This window comes from Pinus tabuliformis, chromosome 4_1 (assembly GCF_031772625.1).
Source record: "Pinus tabuliformis cultivar Carrire ecotype Pingquan chromosome 4_1, CPIR1, whole genome shotgun sequence".
Classification (NCBI taxonomy): domain Eukaryota; kingdom Viridiplantae; phylum Streptophyta; class Pinopsida; order Pinales; family Pinaceae; genus Pinus; species Pinus tabuliformis.
Genome location: NC_142303.1, coordinates 944,103,348 through 944,119,752, shown reverse-complemented (window position 1 = coordinate 944,119,752; position 16,405 = coordinate 944,103,348).

The window sequence follows — 16,405 nt, the reverse complement described above, 5'->3', positions numbered from 1 at the left end:
GAATATGGATATCTTGTGCATGTATAACTCCAAGCATATGTGTACATGGGATGAAATCCTTACATATGTTCAACATGGATATTTGGAGCCATCCATAGTTCTATTAGACATGGTCCTTTTCAGGTGTGCTTGGGGTTCCAACCATTGGTCTAAATTAATGTAGCTATGTCTACCGCATATTCACCTAAATATTCCTCCCATGATTTGATCGAGGTACATAGAGTACGAAAAATTATTTAATTGATCCGTAAACTCTCATGGATATTCCACTGGATAGTTCGTCACAATAGATCTAATAATATTATCTTAAAACTCTGAAAATGCTACACTATTATAGTTTATGAAACTTTAATATCTATGGTTTTAATTGTAATTAGTGCATGTATAATATAAATTATATAGAAAAGTAGAGAACGACAAAATAAGCGCACACACACACATAAGACATAAGATATGGTCTATGGAAAATATTTCGAGAGAAAACCCAGCTGGAAGGTGAGGTCGCTTCACTCTCTTTCTCTGTCTGGAAGTATGGCTGCATGTACAAAGATGTAATGTTTGTGGCCCATGGGATGCTAAAGTGCACATATCATCTCTGTGTTCTCTACCTCCTATCTCTTGGCTCTCTTTTGTTAGGTATGGAATGAAATTCTCTCGAAAGAATGGAATCCTTTTCCTCCTAGTGGCCCGGTTATAACACAACCCGATAGCCTACTAGTGGTTAAGTTTAACTATATCAACTCTTAAGTAGAGTTAAAAAATAGACTCTTCTAGAGTCTTTTACATAAAAAACATGTTGCTAGCCCCTTTTCCATAAATAATGGGGGTTGACGCGGCATCCTCCTGAACTATAGGTGTGAAAACAAGAAGGTCAACTTCTGAGTGGCATAACTTTTGCGTACAAACTCCAATTGACGCGTTTCTTGCACTGTTAGAAAGATCTCTTTGTGTAGAATATCATTGGAGGGTGTAGTTATAAAGAAAAAAAGTTTTACTCCCAAAAAATTCCGTTTGATGCCTCAAAACACTCCGGGAGGTTTCAAACCTCGTTTCGCCAAACTGGGTCTCGCTAGTAAAAACGGTCCCATGAGTTGATTCCTCCACTTTTTCGACTCCAATTGCATCAAGATGGATGAAAAACAATATAATGATCCAATTTAGATCACACCCCCCATTTTGGGAGGATTTTTGTCCCAAAAAGCTTTTACTGAATGAGGTGAGGAAATTTTTCCTCCACCTTCTCTCTAGTGTACCATTTAGCTTTGCTTGGAAGTTGTCCCTTCAAACAAATCTGCCAAAGGTCATGATGCCCCTATCTTGTAGCTCTAGACCTCTTCTACAAAACTATATCTTCTGTCAACTCTTCTTGAGCGTCTGGTACCAAATCCTCCATAGAAGGAAGGACCTATTTCTCTTCCTGATCTAGCATGGAAGGCTCATAGAGTTTAAAATTCTCTACATTCTCTACATTCACAACTGAGTAAATGCATATATATGGTGGTAAACTAAGTTGATAGGCATTATGGCCCACTGTTTTATGTTAGAGCCTTGATTTTCTTTCCAGGCCCCTGCAGCCTCTCCTTTTTCAACTATAGACATACTCTATCTCCCACCTTGAATGATTTATTTGTTTTGTGTTGATCATGCTCGGCCTTATAGTTCTCCTGCGACTTCTACAACGTTTATTGTACCCCGTAGATGGATTTGCCTGAACTCCTCTATAAAATTTTCAACCCTCAAATCATCTCCTATAAGATCTTCCCTCACTCCTCCTTGCTTCCCATATGCAATATCCAAAAGTGAAGGTGGAAAATATCCAAACCAAGTCTCAAATGGGGACTTTCTTGTAGAAGTGTGGACTGCTCTGTTATAAGAATGTTGTATATATACCATATTTTCATCCCAGGCCTTCAGATGCTTCTGGCTATATCCCCTCATAAGTTGCACCAAAGTCCTTTTGATTACTTCTATCTTCCCATTTGTCCGTGGATGGAATGTTGTAGACATATTCAACCTCATGTCCATCGTATCCCACAATGTAGTCCACAATGCACTGAGAAATCTTGTATCCCTATCTAAAATGATGCTCCTTGGTATCTGTTATTGGTGCTAGACCCGCCAACATTCAAGTTATCTCCCTGTTATGAAGTCCCAACTAGACCTGACACTATTTAGTGTAGGAGTCCCCTCTAGTACGATGGCCTGGTTGCCATTATCTTAAAGATTTGCCTTAGCTCTTGCTTGTTAGCACATGAGAGTGGCTTACTTTGTCTTTGAACAATGAGGTTCGCGTGCCTGGTGAGTGCTTAGTTTCACTTGTGTCAAGGTTCTTTCATTGCAGAGGGAGAGGGTGAGAGTGAGTTTCAAGTCGAAAGGGAATAGTCCCAACTCTGTTAGAGACACAGAACACAACAGGACATGCACAACTTCCGATGAAGTAGTCCAAATGGATGAGGTAGTCACAAAACACAAGGTGAATAGATAGCACGTACAACACCTAGCGGAATAGTCCACACGAGTGCGATGGTCATTATAACAAGTCTATGCAAATGAATCTATCGAGTGTCCAAAGGAATAGTCCACATGGGTGAGACAACATTAAAAAATGATACAAAACATTTCCAATAGCATATGTACTAGAAAAACCGAAATAGTTCAACTGTCTTAATACAGGTTAAAGCAAAATGCATTACAAGCGTCCAAAGAATAGTCTTACAAACGAATAAATACATTTGTGAAAACATGTTGGCATGTTAACAAGCTTCTGAATTAAGCGCAAGTTCCAAGACACATTCGTACACCATACATCACTAACCCTGATAGCGGGGCGTTGGAGCCACTGCTCGCTCCTCAAAGAAAATACTACATACTCTCAAGGCTATGTGGGAATAGCCAAGGTGAAAATTATTTTGCATGTACAAATGAGGGGTATATATAGCCAAGGGTGAAAATAACCCTTTTGATTGTTCGACTTCCCTCATGACTTCATCCATGGGTCTCTTGGACTTCCATGTTACATTACATTGACTACATAGTTATGAACCAAAGTAGTGATGTGGCCGAAGCGACTCATGACACAACTCGACATGATGTTGCAAGTATGCACATGTTGGTTGTCTTGTTCGTGTCGATTTGTTGTGTTGCTGACTGATGAGTGTGCCTGTGGTGTACCATAGCTTTACCTTTGCATGGCAGAGTGCGCGGAGTCTTCAATGATATTTGTGTTCACTTGATAGTTCTTGTATGCACATGTGTCTCCTTCGCTTTCTACTTGGTATGTTTCATGTGTTCATCCAACTACGAACAAGTCTTCTAGCATGCACTCCTTGTTGATCCCATTCATCATCGTGCAAAATCTTATCTATGTACCTATTTCTACAATCACTCATGACAAGATGACATAAAATCTAGAAATCCTCTAGTCTATCATAATGCATTATCTTTCGTTTCCGGGTGCAAGTGACTCGGGAGAGGACAAGGATTTGAAACAATGCAAAGCACATGTCAGTTCGAGATGCGAGGCTTCGGGGCACATTTAAGAAAAATTTCACAGAGTTCATTGGGAGGATGGGGTAAACAGTCTAAAATAGCAGTGACATTCTACAGGATTTGTCTCAGTTGGGAGGTAGAACTGCACAATTTTTCTCGGGAAGGAAATGTAGGTAGCAGAGGACACTAGCAACGAAAAATGTGCAGATTTTTCAGGGGAGGCTATGAGTGGGATGCGAGAGCTTGCTAGAAAAAACTGCATAGAAATGGGACGCAGTCATGCTGAACATTTTTGCGCAATTTCTGGGCTGAGCGGCGTGTTGAGTAGCTAGTGGACAATCTAGGAAAACCGCACAATTTTAAGGAGGAGCAACAAGTCGGCTTGCAGGGGAACTGACTGACAGAACTGTGCAATTTTTAGAGATAGTGCAGTGAGAGGCAACGAGTGCTTGTCCCTCTTGTATAAGCAATTTCTTCAGTTAGTGGAGGCAAACATGCTCACAAATTTTCACAATTTTTGGGAGGAGTGAAGCCTGGGGTCACTGCCTGGTAAAACTCTCTGGTTAACCAACGGGAAGCTTGATGGATTGGCTTGCGGGTAGCATAGATTGAGATGGATTCTTGGGAAACTTATGCATTTCTCTGGGTGAGAGTTAGCCAGGTTGATTCTGAAGTGCAGACTACCTAGGAGGTAGCCTCAAACTCTGCGCAATTCTGGGAAGTAGTACTTGGTCACTGAGGGCTAAGACTGTGCAATGCATCTTAGTGAAGGTCCGACTGATTGAGGGTGGTCTAGTCGATAGATCTTTGGGAAAATGGTTAAGAGTGTGAGTGAGTGAACTCATGTATGCATGACCTTGCGAACACACACTCAACATGACCTGACGACAAGAAATCTTGAACCAACAAGACAACATATGCTCAGTGTTACTGACTGCGGGATTGTCTAATGGTGAAAGCGACAAGTGCGACACTTCAGATAGACCTTCGGATGACCGTGACGACACTTGCGTGACAGTGCTTACAACATCATGTGTGAGTGCGATATATGTTTACATAGAGAACACAACTCAAACAAAAACCTTCAACATCACCAAAACAAGGTCGCAAGAATGACATAAAAATCAACATGTCGAAGGCGATAGTTGGTCAAATAAGCGAAAAGGAAGCAAGACATGTAGAGGAAACACATGAAATGAATTTTTGTGTCTGCTCACATGCATGTTAGTGAGAATAGGATGATATGGCAATGACAAGCAGTCTTGAAAACTAAACTAAGAGGTGTACTTTGAAAGGTGTTCTTTACTTACCACACTTACCCTCGAGATGATCATGCATCCGACAAAGTTTGCATGCAGTCTTAATATTTTTCCATTACTTGGTCTCTTGGTCCTTCTCCTCGACTCCTTGGGAATGATCTCAGCATGTCACATTTTCCTGTAGTCATTGGGCAATGGATCAGCATAGTTTCAGCAAAAAGGAACTGTTGTCGGGATGAGGCCAATCTTCAAAGTTTCTACATGCAAGACCGATAGGACAACTTGGACAACACTACGCATTTTTGAGGCATGGGACACTGCTACGGGATGGGGGTCTTGGGAGGACACTTCTCTACAATTTCTAAATGGAGGGTAGTTGAATTGATCCATGCATTTATAGATAGTAGTGCTGGCTGCCAGACTGCTCTGCACATTTCTGGAGAGAAGTGTTGGCTGGGGTCTCTATGCACTGTAGGGTTTCAGCAGGCAAGGAAAAAAGCTTGATGGTTGCAAAATAAAAGTGCATAGTTCTGGGAGGTTGGATGAGGCTAAGATGCTTGGGAAATTGGTTAAGTGTGAGATCAATGAAACATGTGTAAGCATTGATAAGACTTGACTATGATCACACACCAACACTTAGTGATACAACGTAGACCATCCAGAATGTATAAACATACTCTGCCTTATGCAAAAACTTTCATGACAAGAGTGCATGTAGTGAGTGTGAAACATGTCTATGTGATGATAACAACTCATGCGCACATTCTTTCCCTTGAATAAAAAAAAAATCCCCTTTGCATGACAAACAACAATCCCTATGCCCAAAGATGACACATGTTGCATAATGATGATAACACAAACAACTCTTAATATCAAGGAGGGGAGCTTGAAATCATGAGCTTACCAACAAGAAAAAAGATGATTGATCGCAAGATCCCAGGTAGGCTCCGAAATTTTCATATGAGCCAAAATTTTGGAGGGTGGTTGTAGCCACTACAACATTGGCAACACATTGGTAGAACTCCAGCTCTCTGTATGGAACTTGTTTCGTGAAAAGAGAGCTTAACCCTTTCGGAAGTATTGTTCGATTCTTTGATTGTGATGGATTTCACACTAGCTTGCATGAAATATGCAGTCCCTACCATTCTCTTGATCGGTAAACACAAATTCCAAGCCAAGTCAACTTAGTTGCTTCGATTGGGGATGAGGGGTATATTGATGCACAAGTAATATAGCTGTCAAAGTTTAAGTTTCATCTCTGGTGTTGCTCCGCTACTAGCAGGCCTAGATAGTACCCCTGCGGAGTCACGCAGGAACACAAGAATTGTTCCATTGCCAGTGAGCCTGGTCAGTACCCCAACGGAGTTACTTACATCACCTCTTTGCATAGGAATCCTTTCTCTTCTTTCACCTTATTCATTTTTCATTTTTTCAAGAAAACAATGCATAAGCATTGATTTATTGCAAAGGCGAAAGAGTGATCCCGACTTATTGAGAGCAAAAGAGGTTGTTCCTTCAGACAAGTATGTTATGTATACCTATGACTTACTTGTTAAGGTTCCCCCCTTACCTTACTCTACTTGACCGAGCTGACAAGTGTTAACCCAAAAGAACCAATTAGAGTAGGCAGTACTAGTTAATAGTGTAAGAATTGTGTTTTCACCTAGACTCGCTCTAAACATAATGTATTTTCCATCAAGGCATCATCGACTGAATACAACAAGCACTTTATAAAGAGAGAGGACAACAGATAACCAAGTGTTGATAGTTGTACACGTCCTATTAGATTTGCCTGACTTGTCTCAAGAGCCAAACACGGTTTCATGAGAGGCTAACCTACGGGTGCAAGTAAGCAAAGAAAGAAAAAATCAAAAGCAGAAGTAAAGTGAAAGCAAAAAAAAGTAAGCAAAGCAAGCAAGCAAGCAAACCAAACCCAGTCAGCAAGAAAACATACATGCAAAACAAAATGCAAATAAAAGCAAGGAGCAAAGACTACTCCTACTCCTACGCTAAACAACGCATGGGCCTACTCATGTGAAGTGATATTTCAAATGCATCCACTGGTGCATTGGCTAGCCCATGTTAGAGAAGGCATGGAAAATATGCATGTAAACCAGTGAACTAGAAAGATTGATCAGCAAAGACCAACAAGCTCTGAGTTCTAAAACATCCATATAAAATAAAAGAGTGAATGCACAAGACAGACATTATGCGGACTTAACATGGTGTTGTGACACACTGCATGCAGATGATAAGCATGCACACTCTCTTGACTGTGACAGACAAGAAAACATGAGAAAGAGAGACAACTTACACCTTGCAAGTGTGCTTGTTGTGTATGATTCCTCTAGTGCATAAGCGATGGGATCATGTGATTCCAATGGAGGAAGTGAAATTTGTGTGTTTGGTTGATCTTCAATGAAAATCAGAGAGTGATGAGGGGCCTTGGGTGTTTCAAATTTTTTTTGATCAAAAGTGGAACTAACCTCAGGACAGCGAGGGCCTGACATAAGCATCAGTCCAGGCTGAAGTGCCTTGACATCCTGTGGGGTTTCCACTCTGTTAATAGATAGATCATCAGAGACCAGTGGCTTAGATAGATTAACAACGAGTGAATCAACATCGTGATCAAATGAAGAAGTATAGAGATAACGACAACCACGATCTAAAAATTCGGGATGTTCATCAACATCCTCATGATTTGATGAATCGTGCAAAAGGGTAGATGAGAAACAAGGATGTTCACCCTCTGTGTTTTCATAAATGACAGATGATAGATGGGATAGATTTTCAGAGGAAGATGTGTCCTCTCCGCAATGTAATGATAGGCTAACATCCGATGTGTCTTGTGAACAATTAGAAGTAGAAACATTTGGAAATGAGTTTTCACAGGGAGAACCAAAAGTGGTAGAATCACAAGGGATGTCAGGATAGAGAGGATGAGGTGCAGATGGAAGGGAGTCATCCTTCACCACGGGTTCTTCTTTAGATTCCCACACACACTCATCATGAATGATAGCACAGGTTGGCTACACAACACCAACTTCGTCAACAACTTGATCCTCGTCCACGACAAGTGTGGAGTCCAGAACGGAATAACACAAGAGAATACAAACCAGAGGATCAATGGAACGTGGGGACAAAGGTTGAGGGAATGAATCTGTTACACTAAAATATCATCACCATGATTATTTGCAGTCAGTATGGGTCTATCATCACTTGTACTGTCCTCCTAAGCAAGTTTAAGACCTCAGCTCTTCAAATCAAGCTTTAGAAGTGGGAGAAAGACATTAAATATCAATGTAACTCTGGTTCCGCACTTTCTCTCATGGTCACCTGCGGTCCCACACCTTCTGTGTACAAAATCTGCGTACCTACCCACTCTGTTCCTAACGGTGTAGGTGCGGACCCCTGTGAAAGTCAAAAGGCGCAAGTTTTATCTTAAAAAACTCACTTTGGGTTAATTCTAGAGTTTTCTAGAAGGAATTTTGACGTGGATTGTTCGCTCTAAGGTGGTTCATGCATCCCAAAAGAAAAGGAGCTAATCCCTTGACTAAAGGAGCTATCCCTTTGAAGGAGGGCTTTATCCCTTTGAAGGAGGACCTAGTAACTTCCCTCCATTGCACTATAAATACAGGCATTGGGGTGAGGACTAGAGAGGTTAGAAGCTGAACATTCTGAGGGTAAATGTTGGTGAAATTGAGACTCTTTGGTTGAGCTTGAGAGGAGAGATCACATACCTCTTGGTTCCATTGGAGAGTGAGTGAAACTTGTCAAAGTAGAGGAGACATCTTGTTGGACCCTGGGAGGAGCTTGTACAGCGTCAAGGCAAAGGTTGTAAGGTTCTTCTTCTTTTGAATTAATACAATCAAACTCATTTTTCTCAACAAGTATCTTATGTTATTTGTTTCATGGACTCCTTGACTTTCATGTTAAATATGTTTTATGCAATTTGCTTTTTAGGTGCTATTTAATTTGTTTGCCTTGTTTGTGTTTGCAGATTCGCGAAAAGGAGCGAGGGCATCCACAAGCTTGCGTTGGACCAAAGGTAGGACCTAAAAACACTTGTTTGCTAATTGTTTATTGAAACATATTTAGAGAAAGATAGTGTCTAGTTGGTTTGCTTCTCGTTAGGTCTTCTTTAGATTCTAGGAAGGTCTATCTTGTCTGCAAGATCGACACCATTCCGTGCGACAAAATGGCGACCATACTAGGGACTTGATTGTTTTCTTTGTCTATACTTTGACCTGAGAAACTGTATTTTCTGTTTCTGTTTTTGACTTGATGATTGTGGGATTGGGTGAATTTAGTTAATTTTGAGTTAGTTTTCATTTTTCATACTTTTGAGAGAGGTACGCACCCTCTGAGTTAAGCACAGTGCGTACCTGTACGCACTTTTTCTTTGTGCACAGAGCGTGGACGCACCTGTGTAAACAAGTTGCCTGCATACCTAGTCAAAAATTCGAAAATTTTTAAATTTTTCTCTTTTATATCAGTTTAGAATTTGTTTATAGGTTTTAGCCATTGCCCAGACCTGCTTGTTCCCTGTCAAAAACTTTCCTTGGTTTAGTTTCATTAGCATTAGGGTTTTAGGTGGAATTCCTAGGAATTTTGCTTGTTGGGTTTGTTTTTCGTTTTTGGTTGTGTAGTGGCTCTGAGCTTAGAAGCCGTAGGGACCTCAGATTACCTTGGTGTCTACCAGTCTTCTTATGAGTCTGACCATTTATTAAATCTCCCCTTGTTGAGGAATCCGCTTTGAGTTTTCTCATTTCAAAATTTCGAAAAGCTTGTAGTTGAAAGTTTGGAATTTTCATTTTTAAAAAAAGAAAACGAAAGATTGGTTGTTTTTTGACTAATTGTGATTCTGTATAAATTAGTCCTTAGCTCACATTTAGCTAAGTAAAACATCCTCAAAAATACTTTTAGTAAGCTTTGACTTCAAGTAGCTTTTTATAGTTTGTAGCTCTCAAAGTTAGTCATTTTCATTAGTTTTGAGTGTTTTATTTACAAAATCTAAAAAAAAAAATTATCTCTTTTGGAAGAGTTTGTTTTTGTAGTGATTGAGTGCTTTGAAAAGAAAAGGGAAATTTGTGTGAAATAGCTAGTTGTCTCGTTTTTGAGTGCTTTGGAAAGGAAAAGCTCTTCTTTTAATTTGTTTAATTGAGAAAGATTTGTGTTTACAAAGTATTTGCATTCTCAAACTCTTTCTTAGTTTAGAAGTTCATCGAAGAGAAAAGATTGTTTAAATCATCTTAGGTGCATCTTTTTAGTGATTTCGAGTCGAGTCTTTACACCACGAGTTTCATCTCCACCACCTCTTGACTTAAACAACAACCACTAAAATTAACGCTTAAAGTAAAATTCACCTAGTAACATTTTATTTCTAGGGCTCTGATACACCAACTTAGCTTAGGCTAGTGTCTTGGAGTAGGAGAGTAATTAACTCTCCAAGACAGTAAAAACAAACAGGTAGCTGTATCTTGTGGTAGGAAGAAATCCAATTGTTGCATTTATGCTCTGGGAAATCTCCTCTTAAAGGAGAAGCACGAGATCGTGTCCGAACCAGTGTGGGAATCAATCCTTCCTCATTGGGAACGACGCTAGATATTCACGTATTAAAAAAGGTAAACCTCGGATTAACCATTCTCGAGGAGCTTGGGGTCACTTGTTGGTAAACCTTGGATTATGTCAAGGAGCCTTCAAGGGGATTGCGCTTGCTACTCTGCCCTTGCGTGCGTATCAGATCGTAGACTGTTCCCCCAGGTGTATTTGTCTCAGTTGGTAGCCTTAGTGACCATATTCTTTAGGATTCTTCTTAAGGTGACAGTGGTGGGAAGATCCCACTGTACCTGGAGCAGACCTCGGCTAGACTCATTTGGATTTTCTGGGGGGTTCACTTCACTCGAGACGGTTAAGTGGAGGAACTTGGTCCAGTCTATTCATTAAGCAGGTTGCCGGGGTAACTGTTCCAACCGCCATTTCTGTACTGAATTCTGCGACGTTGGATTTCATCACCAACTAGTGTTTTCGGTCCGGAAAGTTACTGTTTGTGTGTGTTTGATCTCTAGATTCTTTAGGCGTGTGATTCAAATTTGTTTGGTTCTTTAGAGGCTTTAGGTGGTTTTCATTGAGATTTTACTTTGTTTGCATGTGAAGTAGTTAAAAGTTTTTAACTGTGGCTGAATTACCAAGACAGTCCCGTAGACTTCGGGGCCAGTCTCCTGAGTTTGTAACTGTGGCTGATTTACTGAGGAAGTCCCATAGACTTCGGGGCCAACCTCCTGAAGAAGTCCCGAGCCAGCTTGAAGGCTTGAAAGTCCTTGTAACTCCTAGTGGAAGTAAAGTTGGGTCACCTGAGGAAGGAGAGTCTTCATTGGTTGTACATCCTGATTACCAAACTCTAGTAACGGGATATAATCCTGAATCTATTTCGGTTTCCGAACTTGCTGGTAGCTTTTCATCTACTAGTGATATAGGTGAAGAACCTGAGATATCTGAACCTGTTACTCCAACATCGGGGTTTGTCTCTCCAACATCTAGTGGTCCTAATTCACCTAGGGTAGAAAGAGTAATCACCGAAAATCTTCTTTCTGGTTTGATAGCTATTGAAGAACTTGCTCCGGAAGAAGAAGTAGGCATCCCTATCCCTGAAAATCAACCCGTTATTGATCTAAGGGAGCGTGATCAATTTTTTACAGTCCACCTAAAAGTACTACTTGGTATCTTTCTTTGACTAATTATTTGGAAAACCCAGCGTTAAGTTTTTCACCACCTCGTGCTCCTTATCATCCTAGAGGTTTTTATACTCCCGTAAATATGTCAGGTCAGTCGTCCATGTTTACTCAATCGCCTGAATCTTTTTTTTACAGCAGTCCTTCTGTTCCCTTTGGGTATCAGTCACTTTCTGGTACTTTTTCGGGAGCATCTCCTCAACCCATTGAACAAGGGTTATTCACTGGAAGCAATGGTGCAAAGCCGTTGAGCGTAGAAGACATTCTTATGATGTCAGGTTCTATTCCCAATTCTCAACCTCAAGGTGGCCAGTTACCGCCTGGGGGGCAGCCTCAATTAATGCCTGGGGGGCAACCTCAAGGTACACAATTTGCATCTGGGGGGCAACCTCAAGGACAGTACGTACCTACAGTACAATACGTTCCTCAAGGTCAACCCCAGACTCAATATGTACCCCAAGGTCAACCCCAGTATCAATTTATACCTCAAGGTCAACCCCAGTATCAGTATGTGCCTCAGGGGTATCTACCCCAAGGTCAGTACTCGAACCAAGGTTTCCAACCACCCCAAGGTCAATCTTATGTTCAAGGAACGGGAAATGTACCTTTCAATTATCAATCCTACCCTCAACCTAGTTATGGTCCTCAATATTCTCAACCTGTTATGGGTCAGTACCCCGGAATGAATATAGTGTGGGATCCATCGCAAACTCAACAGGTGTTGCAGCCAAATGTACAGTTGTCATTTCAAACTGGACAACCCTTAGTTTCTGGTTCACCCCAGCAACCAGTCCAGTCTAATATTCAAACTTCTGTACCTTCTGTAGTTTCTCAGTCTGGGTCTACTGCGCCTCGTACTCCATCTCAAACGACTGCTGCAACTGCCGCAACATCTGTTCAATCTACCCCACCTACTTTTGGAGTATCGACAGCTCCGGTTTCTACTGTTCCTATATCTACTCCTCAGACATCTTTACCACCGTCTGGATCCACGATTCAAACTATGGTTCAGATGCCAGTAGGACAACCTGGTTTAAGTACGGTTGTCACAAGTCAACCTCAATTCACCTATCGACCGTACCAGGGACAGTACTAATTCGGTTATGCTGTCCAGCAGCCAGTTTATCAGTATCAACCGTATCCTGGGTACACTTATCGACAACCTCAACAACCCCAGTACGGTCCGGTTAATCCTGGTTTTTCGGGAGGATACAATATCTCGAACGTGATTCCTATTCCTAGTTATCCCGGATATCCTCCTCCTGGGGCTGGTCTCATGACCCAGAGTTTTAGGGATCCTAATCGGCAGTTACCATTTATCGCAACTTTGGACTTACCTGATTTGTCGTGCCTAACAAATGATCCGATTAATTATCTTCCGTTTTGGCCGCCAATGCCAAATAAGTTGCCTAGTGAAATTCCCAAGTTCGAAGGTAAATCTAGAGAGGACTCGTTGAACCATGTGATGACTTACCACCTCTGGTGTGCGTCTAACTCCATCACAGATGATTCAATCCGTCTTAGACTTTTCCAGTGCACTCTAATTGGTCTCGCGGCCAAGTGGTACATTGAGTTACCGCGAGGCACTTTTTATAATTTTAGTCAGTTAGCTACCTCGTTTTTAACTCATTTCCAGTTGCCAGTCCGATATGACAATGGCACGGAATTGTTAACTTCGCTAAAACAATCGACATCCACGTACATTTCAGATCATATTCATGAGTGGAGACGTCGACGACGTTTAGTGAAGGTATTTATTCTAGATCAAATCTTGGCTGAGTGGTTTGTAAAATCTTTGTTGCCAAGGATCACTGAAGATGTTGCTAAAGCCGGAGTTGTTACTGAGGAGCAAGTGATTGCTCAAGCACAGTACCTTGACTTGGTCTATACTCAGTCAGGTACGTTACACGAAAAGATCCCTGATCTTCCCAAGTCAAATCAAATCACTGCAGCTCCTTCGGGATCTCATGCCGTTGACGGTATGATTGGTACGGTTAACACTAAAAGTAAGAAGAAGTCTTCCAAGAATTCTTCTCCTATCATAACCTTGCCTGATTCCCCGACAGGAGATTCTTCTGCAAAGGTTTCCGCTGATATTCACGTTGTAGAGTCATCTACGGCTAAATCAAAATCCGGTGGGAAGAAGAAGGGAAAGAAGAAGAATAAAACGGACAAAAGTTCAAAGGAGAAACCTGAAAAGGCGGAATCCAATGATGAAAAGCGCAAACCTCGTTATCCATGTCTCATTTGTGACGAAGAAAATTTTACAAGAGACTGCCCTCATCGACCAGAGGTTGCGAAGATCGTCAAAGGTTCCCAAACTCCTGCTGTCTTGAAGGATCCATTTCCAAGTCAAGACAGTAAGATGATAGGTTCTTCCTCGAGTGCTAATGAAGAACCCATATTAATGATGTCCCATGTAAGGATTGCGACTCGATCGCAAGATTATGGTAGTAAAAGTCCTGTTGATGGCAAAGAAGCAGAATCTTCTCATTCTAATCCATCAACCTCAGCTCCCGGTTCCGATCCACTACAGATCGAGAAACCTAATCTAGACTTAGTAATAAAACCGCCCGCCAAGGGTATACTTCGAAAGTCAGCTTTCAATCCACATGCGAGAGCGGCTCAGAATTATAACATTGTTGAGGATTTAGCTGTTTCACCCTCAGCAATGTCGGCTTTGGAAGTGCTGCAATCATGCCCAACACAGCGTAAATTACTTTTGTCGGCTATAGGAGCTGTTGATGTTCAGGACCCGAACCTAATAATCTTTGATCTAGAAAATCGTACACCCCGTTTGCCTCATCAAATGGCTTTCCAAATCCCAGTGATAGTCAAAAACAGGCCTATTCATCGGACTGTAATTGATGAGGGAGCCTCAACGTGTATTATGTCGATACAGTGTTGGAGATCGCTTGGTTCTCCTTCACTAAATCAATCCCCGACAATTCTTAAGGCCTTTGATGGCCGTGGGTTTCATCCTTTTGGCATTCTACAGGATTTGCCTATAGGGGTTGAAGGAAAAACCGTTAGTTTAGATGTGGAGGTGGTTGATGCCCCTCTAGACTACAACCTTCTCTTGGGTCGAAGTTGGTCATACGCTATGACAGCGGTCGTTTCATCGGTCTTTAGAGTCATAAAGTTTCCACATAATGGAAAGATCGTAACAATAGACCAGCTGGCTTACTTTTCATCCGACCTAGCCTCTTCGGAGAGTATTCAGCATGTCGGTAAAACGACTATCCCATATAAGGATGTTGGAGTAGGATTAGTTAAAGATGCCAGTTTACTGGGAACTTTTCCTTTTCCTCCAATCAACGCATCATCTTCATTTGCAACCATTCATATGATTACATCAGACACTATTTTTTATGACGATCCTTGGATCGTTCCTTCTGAATCTGAAATAGACTCATTTGGTAATTCCATGCCTTTGAGTCCATATGAAATTGCCTATGAAGCCGTGCAGTCTTTTGCCGATCCGTGTTCAACCGAAAATGACTTAATGAATGTGGTCCGTGAGGAATCACTTTTCACATCAACCTCGGATTTAACTACGTTTTCTGAATTTGTTCACTCTGATGAGAAAATTCGTGAAATCCTATGTGTAGATGATTTACCATGGGAAGATCTCCATCACAGATCTTCGTTTCTACCTGAGGATGATCGTTTTGAAAATGATTTCTCATCAATCTTTACGACTGAATATGTCAAGGAACCTCAGAATCTAATGAAACATCCCGATTCAGAGTTAAATTTGGGAAACATCTCTCGAACTATTCCCATTGACATTTCGGTTAAGCCCAGAATTGTTGAGAACATTCATATAGGTGCCTCGTGTACAGATGACGAAATTCAATTATATAAGGCCCTATTTCAAGAATTCCGCGACGTGTTTGCCTGGTCCTATGAGGAAATGCCAGGAATTGATCCCGCGATTGTTGTTCATGAGATCAAGACTTACCCAGACGCTAAACCCGTCCGGCAACGTTTGCGTCAAATTCACCCACGAAAGGCTGTTGCAATTAAAGCAGAAGTAGAAAAACTGTTGAAAGCAGGTTTCATTTATCCGATCCCGTTAACGGATTGGGTATCGAATATTGTTCCGGTTAACAAAAAACAGGGGACAATAAGAATATGCATCGATTATAGGGATATTAATCGAGCCTGTCCAAAGGACAACTACCCAACTCCCTATATCGATCAAATCATTGATGATTGTGCTGGCAGCGAAATATTTTCCTTTATGGACGGTTTTTCCGGATACAATCAAATCAATATTCTACCTGCCGATCAACCAAAAATGGCTTTCATTTGTCCATGGGGGACATTTGCTTATTGCAAATTACCTTTTGGGCTTAAGAATGCCGGAGAAACTTTTTAGAGGGCGATGTCTTATGCGTTTCATGATATCAAGCACATTGTGCAACCCTATCTCGATGACTTGCCTGCTCATTCATTACATCGAGCTGATCACCTCGTCCATTTACGAGCAATCTTTATGAGGTGTAGGCATTATCGTATTCGGTTGAACCCACACAAATGTGTCTTTTGTATAGAAACGGGTCGATTGCTGGGATTTGTAGTTTCGAAAGCCGGCATTCGTGTTGATCCCTCGAAGGTCGAAGTTATCATCAATTTGCCTCCTCCTTCGAGTCTTCGCCAACTCCAAAGTTTGCAGGGGAAAGCAAACTTTTTACGACGATTCATTCCTAACTACGCCGAGGTTACAAAGCATTTTACATGGTTGTTGAAACAGAACACTCAATTCTCTTGGGATGAGATAGCTCAGAAATATTTTGATGCACTCAAACACGCGTTGACCCATGCACCGTTGTTGCATCCTCCCAACTACAACCAAGATTACTTTTTGTATCTCGCTGCCTCCCATTCCACGATTGGAATGGTCTTAGTTCAGGAAGATGA